At 40.5% G+C, this 14,379-nt stretch overlaps 1 protein-coding gene across 2 annotated transcripts in view; it reads left to right on the top strand.

Moving 5' to 3' along the window:
• The window catches only part of SHROOM2 (shroom family member 2), a 124,940-nt gene that overhangs the window by 55,066 nt on the left and 55,495 nt on the right, over nucleotides 1-14,379 (top strand). The window lies entirely within an intron of this gene.

Raw genomic sequence — 14,379 nt, 5'->3', positions numbered from 1 at the left:
TCTGAAAGTTCTCCCAAATTTTTGTAGCACTAGAGCTAATAAATGCAAACCAGAGTGGATTCACAACTGTTATAAATCATGTTGATGTTCAGTAGTTTCAACTTGCACTGGCTATTCCAGTAAAAACACTTTTGTTAGCAGAGGTTACATGAGCTGTTTCTGTCACAGAAAGGGAGAACTTCAGGGTTGAGAAATTTTATAGACATTGAAGAATCTGCCAAGACAGCAAGTCTTAATTACTATGAAAAGCTTCAGACCAAGTGGAAAGATTCTCTCTTTCTTGGGGCTTTCCAGTTTCATAACAGCAACTTGCTCAGAATCTATGGATTCAGATTTATCATTGGAAATGGCAGAAAGTTTGATGCTGAAACACCCTCATAAGAGAGAGACAGCTATGCCATTCTTGTCATTCACAAGTGCTTCACTTCATGCATGTGATTTTGGAGAACTTTCCATACGGCTAATCAAGCACTGATTTGCTGCTGGGAATTTGTGGCCATTCTCTGCAGGCAACAGAGCCCCATTGCTATGCATGCCTGTGTGCAGTTTGGTGCAAAGCTGATGGGTTTTCATCAGTTGTTTCTCATTCCTCTGCTTTTTCCTGCCCTAGCACATGTGCAATGGGCAAAAGCAACCTAGCTTTTCTAGCCAAGAGGCTGAAATAGTGGCTGTTGTTAGGGAAAACGTTTTTGTCCTAAATTCACGAAGATTTCCATAGCTCCCAAAGGAGGCAAGAGCCTTTTGGGTCATTGAGGAGCCTGCATAATATTAGATAAAATTTCATAAAACCTACTGAACGAAATTAGCTAGGGGTTTTGTCTGTGTTTTTTGAACTTTGCTCTTTCTCTTGGAAGGTTGCCTTAGGACATCAGTCCTTTGACGGTCAGAAACCTTTTAACACCCAGTCTCATTTTATCCTTGGCCAACTTGTTCTCATGCACTACTGTCTGTGTGCTAAAATAGCTTTTCTTTTCCTGTTGTAAGTTCAAATGATGCAGGTTTTGATAAAAGCCTTGTTGCATGCTTTCTCCCAGAAGTTATAGTTTGAACAACAGTATTGTTTTGTTCTGTTTGCCCTAAATCTTAGGCTGAATTTTTGTGCTTTAAACAGCCCTGTATTTAAGCAAACCAGTTGTTTAGTCTTTGTATGAGCACTCCTGCAGGTCTGGATTGAATTGGATCAGGGAACTGATCTGACTGCAAAATTACTTGAGGAAGTAGGTTTTCAGCTGGATAGGACCACCACTTTTCATAGGCAGTCTGCTCTTTAATTAATTACAGCAATCTCAAAATGGCTGCCTTAACAGTTTTAGACTATTTCAGTCTTCTTTAGATCCACCCTTACTGTTCTCTGGCGAGACTGGGAATAGTCCCACATTTCCCTTTCATTGAGTTACATATATCATGAAGTACTGATCTACAAGTGCTCTTAGCATTTTCTTGTCTGCTTGCCCTGTGTCCTTTGTCTAGTGCTGTGATGTCTTGTGATAGCATTGATTTAACATTTTATTTTCTGTGGGTGTCAGTGTGATAATCTGAAGCACAAAATAGACAAATGGCTTTAAGTTTAGCAACCCCATCCTGAAGGTTAAAAGAATCTTTGTTTTAATAGTGTTTGTTCTTGCTATCTGTTAGAGTTAGCTTGGGAAGCCAAGGGCTAGATTTTGTGTTGAAATCATTTTTCCCTAGGGTTATTTGTAGTATCTATTTCTGAACTGATCCAAAAATGACAAGCAAACATTTTAAAAACTATCATGAAGTGGAAAATTTACTTCTTAATAAAATTATTCTGGAAAGTACAGAACTACCTTGCAGTTAATGTCAGCATGTCCATATGAAATCCCTCCATATGGATCACCTCCTCATGCACTAATGTCACAACCTGATCTTGTATCGATCTATTTCTGTACCTGGGAAGCAGTAGGGCCTGCTATTTTCAGTTTAGGAGTCTAACGTACCTACATTACCATACCTACAAGACCAAATGAAAAAGTTTTGCCATAGTAACATGTTTCATTCACAATAATTAACTTGTGACTCTGTCAAAAGTTTCCCAAGGAGCTGGTGTTGGTAAGCACTGGTAGCTGGCTTCTGCAAAAATATTTTTACCCACTGTTTTCAAAGAATATGATGCTTGACTTGCATAGGGAAAATAACACTGGTCTCAATTAAAGTGCCTGCTGTACCAAATGCACAGCATAATTGTGCTGGCTATCAGCATACATGCTTGGCTGTATTTTTTTGAAACATTGCATAGCTGTGGTCTAAACCAAATCAGGACTGTTCAACTGACTTAACAACAAATATGATGTTTAAGTAGCTTACATGCTGATGGTTGAACAAGCGTGGTGTACTTTTGGTCTTGGATTAAAAGAAGACTCAGGAGGCTTCATGTTATTTTCTCAAGTGGATTTGTCAAAACAACACATCTTAATTATGTGCTTCAGTGTAGTACTGAGTTGTTTCTTGAGCAGATTCCTTTCTTAGGAAAATGGAAAGGAAGCTGCTTTGGACATTTCTTACAGGAATTGTACATTAATTTTTCTTGTTTTGGAAATGATATGTACATGCCTATCTATGCATATGCAAAATTGCTCTGAGTGTTGATAGTGAGGTAGTTACCATGTCCTGTGTAATTTAACTGTTCTGCTTACGCTTCTAACTTAAATTCCCTCTGGTTATTAAATATAACCTCCATTCCTTTGCACATCCTCAACATAAGCATATACTGCAAATCCATGAAAGTTTGGAATTATTTTTCGCCATGAGACACATAAAACTTAAAAACTGACACACAGATGATGCTTCCACTTGTGATTTATTAATGTTAAAGGGAGGGTGGCCTTTGGGAGCCACCCTAAGAAGTTATGTGGGGTTGTCCTGTTGGTTGCTTTGAATCATCTGTTAGTGACAGTGGAAATGGATGGGCAAGGGAAGGGAGTAGCCATGGACTTCTTTTCCTCAGCACCTGCTGGTGACAGAAAACTTTCAGTTTAACTTGACTTCAGGAACTGCCAAGGTCTGTGAACTAGCCTTTAAGTTGCACACATGTGAACGGGTGCGTTTTCCGTTACATAGCATTGCATTTTGGTGCCTTTATGTGGCAAAAGTTTAAGCTGTTTTTGCAATGCTGAGGGGTCCCTTGTTACAGAAGAGAGAAGGAAAGAGAGTGAGAGCAAACAGACTTGCCATTAGAAGTGTAGTCTGAATGCTGAAATTTACTGTGCAAAATTCTAGTAAGGAGAGTGAATGAATCCACATTCCCTTCACCTTCATTCATACTCACTAGCAATACCACCCAGGTCTTTGGACGTTTCCTGAGCCAGTTGTCTTTTTGGTGGACTGCACTTCTAAAAAGTACTTTTATTTCGTAATTTTCTGCCCACCTCACCAGTTTCTTAGTTGTGTTAACCTGATTTGAATCTGTGCTGTTAGTGACACACTTAGGGACACTTGAGGTAAACAGAAGCTTCAGTTCCTGCAATTAGTGGTGTATTGTCCCAGGTTTCAAAGAGTGTGGATTTTTGTCTTGTAAGGTGTCAGGACTCTCTCCATGTGTATGTTGCGAATGCCATGTTCTCATTTTGTGATGACTTTTGCAACTTATTTATTTACAAATCTAAAAATCCACCCTTTAAAGCTTGAATAACAGAAGGCCAAAAAGAGAACAGATGTTAGCATGCTTTACCAAGACAACTCCTATAGGTTCATGCTTGGAGTACTAGGAAGGGCATAAACATTTCCTTGGGGGTAACAGGAATCCTCTATAATTTAAATACATTTATTCAAAAGGTTATTTGTGGCAACAGTTTTCAGTTTTGTGAAGTAGTTACCAAAACTGGGCAATGTTGTTTTCTTGTGGAAGGGAATATGTATTAGATGGTAACAACCTGTGAGTCATGACTGGGTTTTAGGGTGTTGGGTTTTTTTTTTCTTAAGTCCTGCAAGCACTTGTCAAAATGGTTAATTTTGAGCATGAGTAGTCTCATCCAATTTAATGAGAGTACTCACATGACTGAGAATGAAAATGTATACAAGTGCTTACAGGATTTAACTAGAACTTTTTACCAAGGCAGTGGATTTATTCTTAAAACTGCTTTCCAATGGTGAATTTCAGTGTAGGTGGTGGAAACTGTAGCTCCTTGGGTGAGAGGGGCAAACAGGTGATCTTTCTAAGATCTGGAGGTCTGAAGGCTTACTCATTTCATATAGTACTTTCACATGTACACACACCAGATTTTTTGTGTGTGTTTGCTGATACTGTAGATCTCTGCAGACTCTTGACTGAAGCAGAGTTGTAATCCTATCTACTAAAGATCAAATAAATAATGTTTTTTTATGTAAGGAATTTTTTTTGCATTTGAAAGGAGTGCTTCTGCCTACGTTACAAACATTTTGAAATACTGAATTGTTTGGGGTTGCTTTTAAACACTTAAGAGGGTTGGATTTTTTAAACACTAGTCAATGACATTGGTGTGCACATGCACAACTTCAGGATAGTAGTAATAACAGTTCTGCTTCAGTGTGTTGCAGTTCTCCTTGTAGTACTTTTATTTTAGGTTAATTAAATTATTAAATGACCTACAAGACTGAGAACTTGGAGGCTTCTTAAATGTTTCACTGTCAAGTAGCCCTACCATGTTGAGTGTAGAGATTTTATGCTCTACTTTGTCAACTAAATACATGTAACACCTTCCAACTTGAAAAGATTATAAAAAGGTTTTAAAATAATTCCTGAATCCAACTCTTAACTTCAGCAGTATGACCACTTAAAAGGCCAGGAATGCAGGAGTGTGCAGCTTTGGTTACTGAATAACTGAGCACATTTGCATCTTATCTCTCACACAAGAAACCCATTATTTTATGGTCTTTGCTTCTGAATCTGCATAATACTGGCTCACCTGGCAAAACAAAGCCTGGCACAGAAGCATAGCTACCACACTGCTGAGTTATATGGCCCTTATGCTTTTAGTTCAGCTTCACACTGAGTGCAGATGAAGGACAGCGTTACAGAAGCTGGGGGTTTGGGGAGATTTCTGCTAGATTGCATTGGAAATTGGAGTTGGTTCTTTGGTCTGGCTCATGGAGCAGCCTTGCTGGCAAGTGGGCAGCTGAACTTGGGGATGGCATCTGATGGGGAAGAAAGTGCTCCGGAGGGATGGTAATGTCTTCAAAATCTGGTCTGGCATAGGGCATGTCAGAGCAAAATAGCTTTCTCAAAACTTGCAGCATCTCAGCTCATGGATTTGTTCTTTGTGGAGGCTCAATAATTTCCATCATGTGACTATAGTGTTGTAACCAGGAATGAGATGAACTAAAGCTGGCCTGTCTCCTGAAATGCCCTGGGACTGGAGAAACTCTTTTTCCTCACTCCTGTTTTTGGGTCACCTTGGCTGTGGTTAGGTAAATCACAGCTAAAAATTGGTGTGGGAATGCACCATACCTATGTATAAATATCAGCTGGTATTTGGAACGTGGTTTCTGTGGAAACTGATTTCGTTTGGGACAGCTCTCCTACAGTAAGCTCATTGTAGTAAGCGGCGGGAAGGCAAAACCACTCCTGTTGTTTCTGGCCACAAGCAAAGCAGGGTTTCCACAGCCTCGTGCTCCAAGGACCCAGCAAGTTCCTTCTTGCTGAAGGCAGAATGTTGGGCCAGTGTGGGCAGCTTTGTGCTGCTGTGCTCGCTAGCTCTGTCCTAGGCAAAAGTGGTGGTGGGGAGTATGTCCAAAGGCTGCTCTGCTTCCTGTTGCTTGCTCATGCTCCTTCACTTTGGTCAGGGTGAGATAGCTTAAAATTCTCTGTGTCTTTTGATTTCCTTCTGCTGCTGTTAGTACTCGCCCTGTTAGAGGCTGTGTTTTTCTTCAGTACTACTGGTGAATAAAACCCTTTTTAAAATTTGTTAAAGGTTAATTTCTTTAGCACCTTAATTACAGAGCATGATAACTCCAAAATATTTGAAAGTAAATCTGGATGAAACCAGAATTTTTCAATATGTGAAGCATTTTAGATGCTTTCAGGTGATAAATGCTCATTAAAAAATGTTATCATTTAAAAGAATTCTGATAAATCATGGCAAAAACTGAAGTAAGAGAATGACATCAGGAGTTTAATGCTATCTAGCCATCAAAAGGTAGCGGAATATGAACAAAATAAGGATGAGGAAGAATTATTTGTGTAGCTTGTATAATGTACGATAAACCCAAGATCAACGCTTTTATCTCAGACATCCAGATGTGCCTGTCTAGTTTCCCAAGGCAGAACAAAGAAAAACAGTTCCAAAATACGAAAGTTCTAGCGTGGTAGTCTATTGTGAATTTAGCAAGCAGGAAAATCGATGATTTAATACTTCATACAACTTAATACCTCATTGTCAACAGCGCATATCTCATTTATAAATGAAATTGCTGCGCCATCCTGCTCAAGCTTGTACAGTTGGGCTGAGGTACAAGGAAAACCAGAGCAAACTGGTGGTGAAATACTGATTTGCCCAAGTTAATGACTGAACTCTTTAAGGGCCCCAGAACTTGATAATTTATTTGGATTTACTTGTTTTCACAGACCAAGCAGAGCATTTTGCAGATCTTTTTAGTTTATTTTTATGTAAAATGCAACTTACTAGGTTATGGGATAGGAAAGGAGCTGTTCTGTGCTGTGACAAAGTAAAACTACTAGCATTGGCCTCTTTTAAAAGAGGCACTGTTGACTGTAGTGCAGCGTTGCTGTTTTCTCCATGTTCAGACACAGGGTGACTGGCAGATGGGACATCAGACCAATTGGTTATCCAGCATATGGGTGGAGAAAGATAAGAGCAGTACTACAGCCTCTATAGGTCTTGCAATATTGAGAGCAGGACAAAGGGCAGTTGTATAGATTTTTGTGTGAATTTTGGCTTTTAAGGTAGGATATTCTTCTTTGCTCAAATTTAGGGATTTGGACAGATACCTTTATCATATAACCCTGTCAGTAACTTGTCTGTCAAAATACTGGTTCAATTTGCCATTCTAAGGTATCTGAACATTAATACGTTGCTTTTATTACTTCTTTTCTATCTTTTAGATCCCCTCCCTCCTCCCAGAAGTCCATAAGTTAAGCACATGGTTATATGTATTTTATTAATTTTTTAATGAAAAACTAGGTCGGGTTTTTTTAGGGGTACTTTTTGGAAGTAATTTCCTTTTATGATAAGAGACTAGAAGCTGAAAATGCAAAACCAGGAACTCCTCCTATTTTGCATGGAAAAAAATGCTGTAGTTCCATTTGCTACCTCCAGAAAAGGAGGCTGAGTTTGTTGTTGTTAGAATTTTTCTGCACTTTTCTTGGAAAAGTTCGAAGAAGGGAGTGTAAGGTATTCAAATGCTCTAGACATAGAGGGCAAAAACAAACAGCAAAGCCACAAACACAGTTTTGATGTTTGAGCTCATTGCATTGAGTTTTCATGAGTTACAAATATGAAAAAATATATAATGATATCAGAAAACAGTCTGTTAGTTTTTAGTGTCTCAGTTGCAGAGTCATTTTAAAGGTGCCTAAAATCCAAAAACTGCTGAGTAATCTCCCTTTGAAAACAGAGCAAGAACAATGAATGTGTCTCAGAGTTCATGTTCAAAACAGACTCCCAGAATCTCTCCTGACTTCTGAATGTCATAAGTAGAGCAATTAAATGTCTGAGTACTTCTTTTAAACGTTCAGATGGGACTACCTGACCTCAACAGATGTTTGTTTTGGGTTTTTTTTAGTAGCTTCAAGTCTGTAGTTTTCCCAGTGGTTGAATCCTTTGCTGGCAGCGCTCTCTTGTGGCTATTATCTGCATTAAAAGACTTCAAAGGGATTTCAGAAATATGTATGCAATTTAAAGATTTTTGCCTTAAAACATACACAGTCTGTTTTAGATAAGCGTTCCTAAATTAAATGGGGTAATATTATATTTTAATGATACAGGAAGGTCAATCTAGACAAAAGCATCTCAAATGTGCTTCCCGGATCTCAAAGCGGGAAAGCATCTTGAGCATTCAGGTCTTTGATTGGATTTCATCTTTGTATTTTTGGCAAAAAGCCGTGTGCCTGAGGAAGGACAGCCAAAAGGCTCGGTGGGGGGGAAAAGTCCGCATGGCAGCTGGAGTCAGGTGGAGGAGAGACTGTAACAGGCACCTTCGACAACAGGCCAGGATGCAGATGCTGCTTTTCCTGTACTGTCACTTGCAGTGATGAGTGGGTTACACACCACAACATCAGTTATTAAATCAAAAGAAGAAAAGATCTGGGAAGCCTTTCCCAGTGAAACTGATGTGTGTGTTCCTGGTGAATGTTTTTCACCCTGAATTGCTGATTCTGATTCCCGATATTGGAGGGGAGAAGGGGAAGGTAACTCTTGACCAGGTTGTTTTTTGAGTTACAGGGCGGTCTTTTGTTTTTCAGTAAGGAGGTAAAGCCTTCTGGAAGCTCAGATTGTGGCATGCAGTGGTTTCCTTTGAACTAGGAACCCTCCGTTTCTGCTTTTATAAGCATGTCTGCATTAGTACCAAGTGTGTGAAGTTGGCTATAGACTCCTAGCCTTCTATGCCATAATGCAACAGCAAGTAGAGTAAAGATCCTGGGTTATTTACTTAGAGGTACTGTCTTGGAGAGAGGCAGGTTTACACTTGATCTAACGCCTTGAGTAAGAGAGGCCTTGACACTCAAAATATATGGCTAGAAAGTTTCTGTTCTTCAGTAGGCCGATATCTTGGACTTGATGATCTCAGAGGTCTTTTCCAGCCTCAATAATTCTGTGATTCTTTGATCTTTGTATGTGGCATTTGTCTGGTCACCCCCTTCTCTGATCTTTGAATCCTGTGCGTAACAAAAGCACAGTAATAAATTTCAGGGATATTTTTAAAATTTCAGCTAGTGTTTTATAAATGCTTTCATAGCAACTAGGTGACTATTTACAGCTGTTTTCCAGCAAATGTTGTGCCATGCCCATCTGTTCTTATAGTGAAGATAGAATGAGCTTCCTTTATCTGTTTACTCTTCTGGATGCAACCTAGCAGTACAGCTCATCAGTATCTGACTTCAGATTAAGACTGAAAAAAGCTTTTGAGAGACAAATTTAAAATCTTATTAGCCAACCCTGTTTTGGGGTTCAAGTTCTCCTTAAAATTAAGGAGATACTGCTTTTTAACTTTTTTCCTCTTTTTTTTATTACTGCTGTACCAATGTAATTCTAATACTTTTAAGACAGTGAATTCAATGGTACTTACTCTATGTAATTCATTCTTTTACATGCACTGAAGATGGACTCACTGGAAATTCAGGAAAAAAGTTCTTTTTTCTACTTCATTTTACTTCTCTGTTTTGCCAAATAAGTCACCAAGTATAGAATAGTATTTGTCAACTGGGCTTTGCATCCTCATTCACACAGTGATAACCCCAAGGATTTTTGACTCTTTCAGAAACAGTGTTAGAAAAGTGACCCATCAAAAAGGAGTCTGTCTCTCTCTGGGCAGAGTGTGCATGTGCACACACATGCATGTGTGCTAATGTTGATAAGCAAGGGATCATGCTAGGTTACCTTGGTTCAGATTACTTCAAGAACAACCTCATTATATTTGCTTTTACATCTGTGAGAAATAAAAACTCGTACTGCTACATAATATGTAGTCATTTTTTTGACAGAATATTGCAGTCTGGCTGGGAAAATTTTAGTCATGGGCCCTCTCTTTCAGCAAGCTCACAAAACAGCTATTTGTCTTCTTTGTAGTTGTGTAATTCTGCCATATGCTGTCTTAACTAGATTTCTTACTAAAATCCAAAGATGCCTGCATAAAATAAGACCACTTCTTACCCTTTTGCCAGCCTCCGCCTCCTCCTTCCTGAAGTTGGAGGATTTCTGTAAATCCTCCATACTTCCAGCATTTCCTTTGCAATTATGAGCGTATCCTCCTTTGACCTTTGGAGAGCCATTACTGTTTTGTACGCAGGATGTGGGTCTGTCAGTGGGGCAGGTTGCTGTGGTGCAGTCATCTTCTCGTGGCAATCCAGCTGCTGTGTTACAGCACAGAACCAATACACATGTATATTTGTGTGTTTAGTGTGGTGGGTCAATGAACCTAGGGAGAACCTGGTCTCAGCACATATGCCAGCATATAAAAGGAAAGTGTCTCCTGGGCTCATCATGAAGGATACAGCATAACTAATATATTTCATTTTTCCCCAAATAAATTTTATGCAGCTTGTTACTGTATCCTTTACATCCTCAGGTATGATGATGGTCAGAAACCACAGCAAGCTTACATGTGCAAATCTGGCTAGCAGCAGGGGATTAATGGTGTGACAATGGGATAAAGTTTATTTTTCAAAAGTTTATTAAAATAAATTGCCCTTTGAAAGAATTCCCCTGAATTTGTAACATCAGTCTTCCTGGGTGATGGAAGGACGTACCTGTCACTTTTCTCCATAGGTGTTGATTTCCAATGCCTTTCTGAACACTGAAGTTAGTTGTTTCTAGGGATATCACAGGCTGCTTCTCTTTTGAGGGAAGTGCTGCTCCCTTAGAAGACTGGTTGGTTGATTTTAATGTATAGGAGAAACCTCTGTAACACTCAGATGCTATTGAGAGCCCATCAGAACTTGAGAGGCCCAAATTGTTCTGCAGATTTTCTATTAGCTTTGCTTCTTAAGCAGATTTGTCATCTCATAGGTGACATTAACTTCTTTACAATTTATTGCCCTAGACTGGACTGTTCAGCCATGTATTTGCTTAGAAGGAAAGGATGGAACAGCTGAAAGGAACAGTTACAGCAACATAATCTCAGCGTATTTTCCACATGCTATGTTAAACTTCAAATTAAAAATAAAATCCCCCCTCCCCCGTCCTCCTCCAGGAACAGTCCTCTGGTTTCATTTTTTGGGCTTTGCTGAGTTATCCCTGCTGAGCTCCTCGGGTGGTGTTGACTGGAGTCGGGTGGTGGAGTTGCTGGCATGACTAACCAAAACTGCTACGGCCTCTTAGCGGGGAGCCGTAACAAGGCTCCTTTGTGAGTCTAATTATAGCCCCTAAGCTGGCGCAGCACCGCGGATTAGTGCAGGATGAGGATGGTCGGTCGCGAAGGGCTGCGGGGTCCTATGCTGTGCTCCACCAGCATCTCCTGCTTCTGCTGGAGACAGAGCCCAGGTGGGTGCTGCTCACACCCTACTGCATGCTGCCCTGGCCTGCAGCTGGGGCCTCATCGCTTTTCCCCCAGCCCAGTCCTGTTCCTGGACGTGGAGGCTTGTCCACTTGCCCGGGACTCATGCCTGGTCCCTGAGGAAGGGGTCTGGGAAGGAAACGCTGCCTGGTGTGGTGCCGGGGTAGGTACCTTGGGCTGCACTGGGGAGGAAGAGGCTCTTGCCAGGCTGGCCAGGGCACCCACACCTGATCAGCTGCAGCAGTTCGTGATGCCTTTGTGCCATCGTTGGGATAAGCAAGTTCTCAGGGTGCATTTGTCTCTTGGCTTTTTAGTATCTTACTAACTTGTCCACGATGTAAGAGGGCATGGGGGAGAAGGCCATACATGGTTGTCTTGAATGCATCTAATTAAAATTTCATAACAGGATTGTTGTAGGGGAGTCAGCAGGTGTTGAGGAGGGGAGGTGACTTTGAGAAGAGTATTTTGTAATTCACTTGCCAATTTTCCTCCTGTTTCTCACACAGACCTGGCTTCAGCATGCTGTATGTATGTATGTATTGCTGAGCAAAGCCACTCATATCCCAGCAAGGCCATGCACTGGGATGGTTTACAGTTGCTACTTTCTAAGAGTTCTGCAACTAGTTTTCTTGGACTGGGCTCTTTGTCGCAGTGTCTATTGTCAGGACAAATGGAGTAGCAGAGTCAGTCTGTTAGTGAAACTTAAAGTGTTACTGACTGAGAGTTTTTTTCAGTCTTGAGCTTTTATTGTTGTGAAAAGAAAATGGAATGGAAAAGGTTTCCCAGGCTGGGAGCAGTCTGCTAGCATGCACAGTGGTGATGCAAGGGGATTTTTACAGAACAGCGTAAGAGGAAATGAGTATGCTGATAAATGTGTGAGACCAAAATTATTTGTTCCTCCCTGTAAATCTAAAGAAGAGATTGTAGAATTTCTTCTTGGAAAGTATAGGTACAGAAAGTAGTGAGCAAAACTGGAAAAAAAACCTAAATCTTTTAAATGCACTTGCCTTCTGCAGTTTTGGTGAGGAAAAGGGATTTAAATGATAAATTTGGCAGAGTGTTGTGGGTTGTTTTTTTTTCCCCACTGCTAGTCCAGTCACTGCTTCCAGCTCTTCAAGAACATATGCTGTGAAGGTGGGGTGCCAGAGCAGCGTGGGCTCAGGATGTGTTTCTATCTCTATCTGCTTAGTGGTAACCAGACAGAGCAGCCAGTTCCATTAGAGAAATCCTTAATCTAGTGAGGCTAATGGAGCTTCCCTCCAGCAGGAGCTGCTGGAATAGGAACTGCCCATTGTATTTGTGGGGCAGGATCCCAGAAGGGCTATGGACAACTTCTGCAGGTTACTGTAGCTTTATAATAAAGCATAATAATTCACAGCAGAGTGTTGGCATGTAAAACACATCACACATTTCTTCTGACCTCACTGAACTTCAAGTAAAGCTATAAAACATTAGTGTTCCATTAGTCACTTGGAGCATGTGTGTAGTATTCAGTGTGTCTCTTTCTGTTATTGTCTCATATATAAAAGGCATCTTTTCTTTTCCTTGAGCCTATTCAAACTTCCCAGAGGAAGCTCTATACTGGCCCTAATGCCTGTGTTACAACTCAATTTTGTTTTCTAGCTCAAGAAGACTAAATCTAGTACATAAAATGCAAACAGCTGAGTATTCACTGTACAAGCTACATTCACTGCTCTAGGTTTAAAAATAGTGATTCACAACTTGCATGTGAATATAGTTTTGTTATTTATTGAGAGATTGTCAATAGATACCTCGCATCAGGATCCATACCTTGGTTAATGTAGGAAGTGTGCATGGATTAATTCAATTATTAAACTAGTAATTAATTTCAGAGGGATGCTGATAGCCCTTGCAGCTTTTGAACATGCAAGCTTTAGCAGCAGGAGTAACTATTTATTAATATTAGTGAGACAATTTATTTTTTTTTTCTGTGTTTCATCATCCATTGTAACTGATGTGGCCTTGAAAAACCATTGAAGTAGTTTCTGATTTTATTTCTTTGTATCTAAGCACATGTTTCAACTTGTGGCTTTTTAGTTGTTTTTTTTTTTTTTTGCCAGATCGACTGTCTTGTTAAACTTATTCTTGGAGATAATTAGGGTGACTAAAGATTGAGATCTTTAGGGGTGGTGTGAGGTGGGCTGGAAGAGGAATAATCTATTGAAGATTAGTGGTGTAATTGCTGTAAAGTGATTCTGTTTTCAGTCCTGCTCGGAAAATAGCTTTTATTTTGCTGTGAAGTGACTGCACCCAGCTTTCAAGTCTAATGATGTTAAATTAGGTGCATATCTTGGCACACTCGGTTTCTGAAAAATAAGCCTTAAAGTCTGCAAGAACATTATCCACTAAACAAAATCAGCTCTGCTCTGTGTATCCCAGAAATCAGAGTTGTCAGGTCACTTTTAAAGTTCCAGTTCTAAATGGTTTTATGTGTTTCAAGGCTGCCATACATCTGCTGAAGAAAGGTCTGTACGTCTTCCTAGGGTATCTAAATCAAGCCATCAGCATTGTTGCAGTTAATAGGTTAAGTGAGGGTTTGTTTTTTTGATCAGCATAACTTTACTGAAGACCCAAGTGTCTTCACTCAGTAGCTGGATTGGAGTGTTGTCTTCACCTGAATGAGCAGCTCAGGCCAGCAGCTTTGGGAGCCACAGAGGTGGCACAGGGGATGGCGACTTGTCCGTGTCCACAGCTGTGTCTGTGGGGCAGGGGATGAAGTGGCTATCACAGATGAATCTTTGGCAAAGGTGTTGCCAGTTTGGTATCTTTGCATTAATTGCATTTCATTTTTATGAACTCTTAGTTTGCCTGCATTTCTGAAAGGGTCTCAGATTATTGGGAGGAGTGAAGAAATTAAGCCCTTTTTTCCAGGATTCAGGCATACCCCCTCTGTTTCTGTGTGTATGGTGAAAGGAGGAAGGTTTGGGCAGGGGTGGAGACAAGGACAAATCTGGCACCCTCTAGGTACAGTACTGTGTGCGGGGAGGGACCCATGTCCAGGCACAGCTGCTAGTCCCTTTGCAGTAGAAAGAACAGTATCACTGTCTCTGGGTGACCTGGATACTCATCCGTAAGAGAGATGATGTAGAGGAAGAGAGGTCGTTCTTACCTGTTGGTGCTTCTGTGGCCATCAGCTGGATCTTAGTCTTGCTTAACCACTGTGTGGAAAGGATCAGCACTGTCTTGAAGCAG

The sequence above is a fragment of the Apus apus genome, chromosome 1, assembly GCF_020740795.1.
Source record: "Apus apus isolate bApuApu2 chromosome 1, bApuApu2.pri.cur, whole genome shotgun sequence".
Lineage (NCBI taxonomy): Eukaryota > Metazoa > Chordata > Aves > Apodiformes > Apodidae > Apus > Apus apus.
This window is presented reverse-complemented; position numbering and strand designations above follow the sequence as displayed.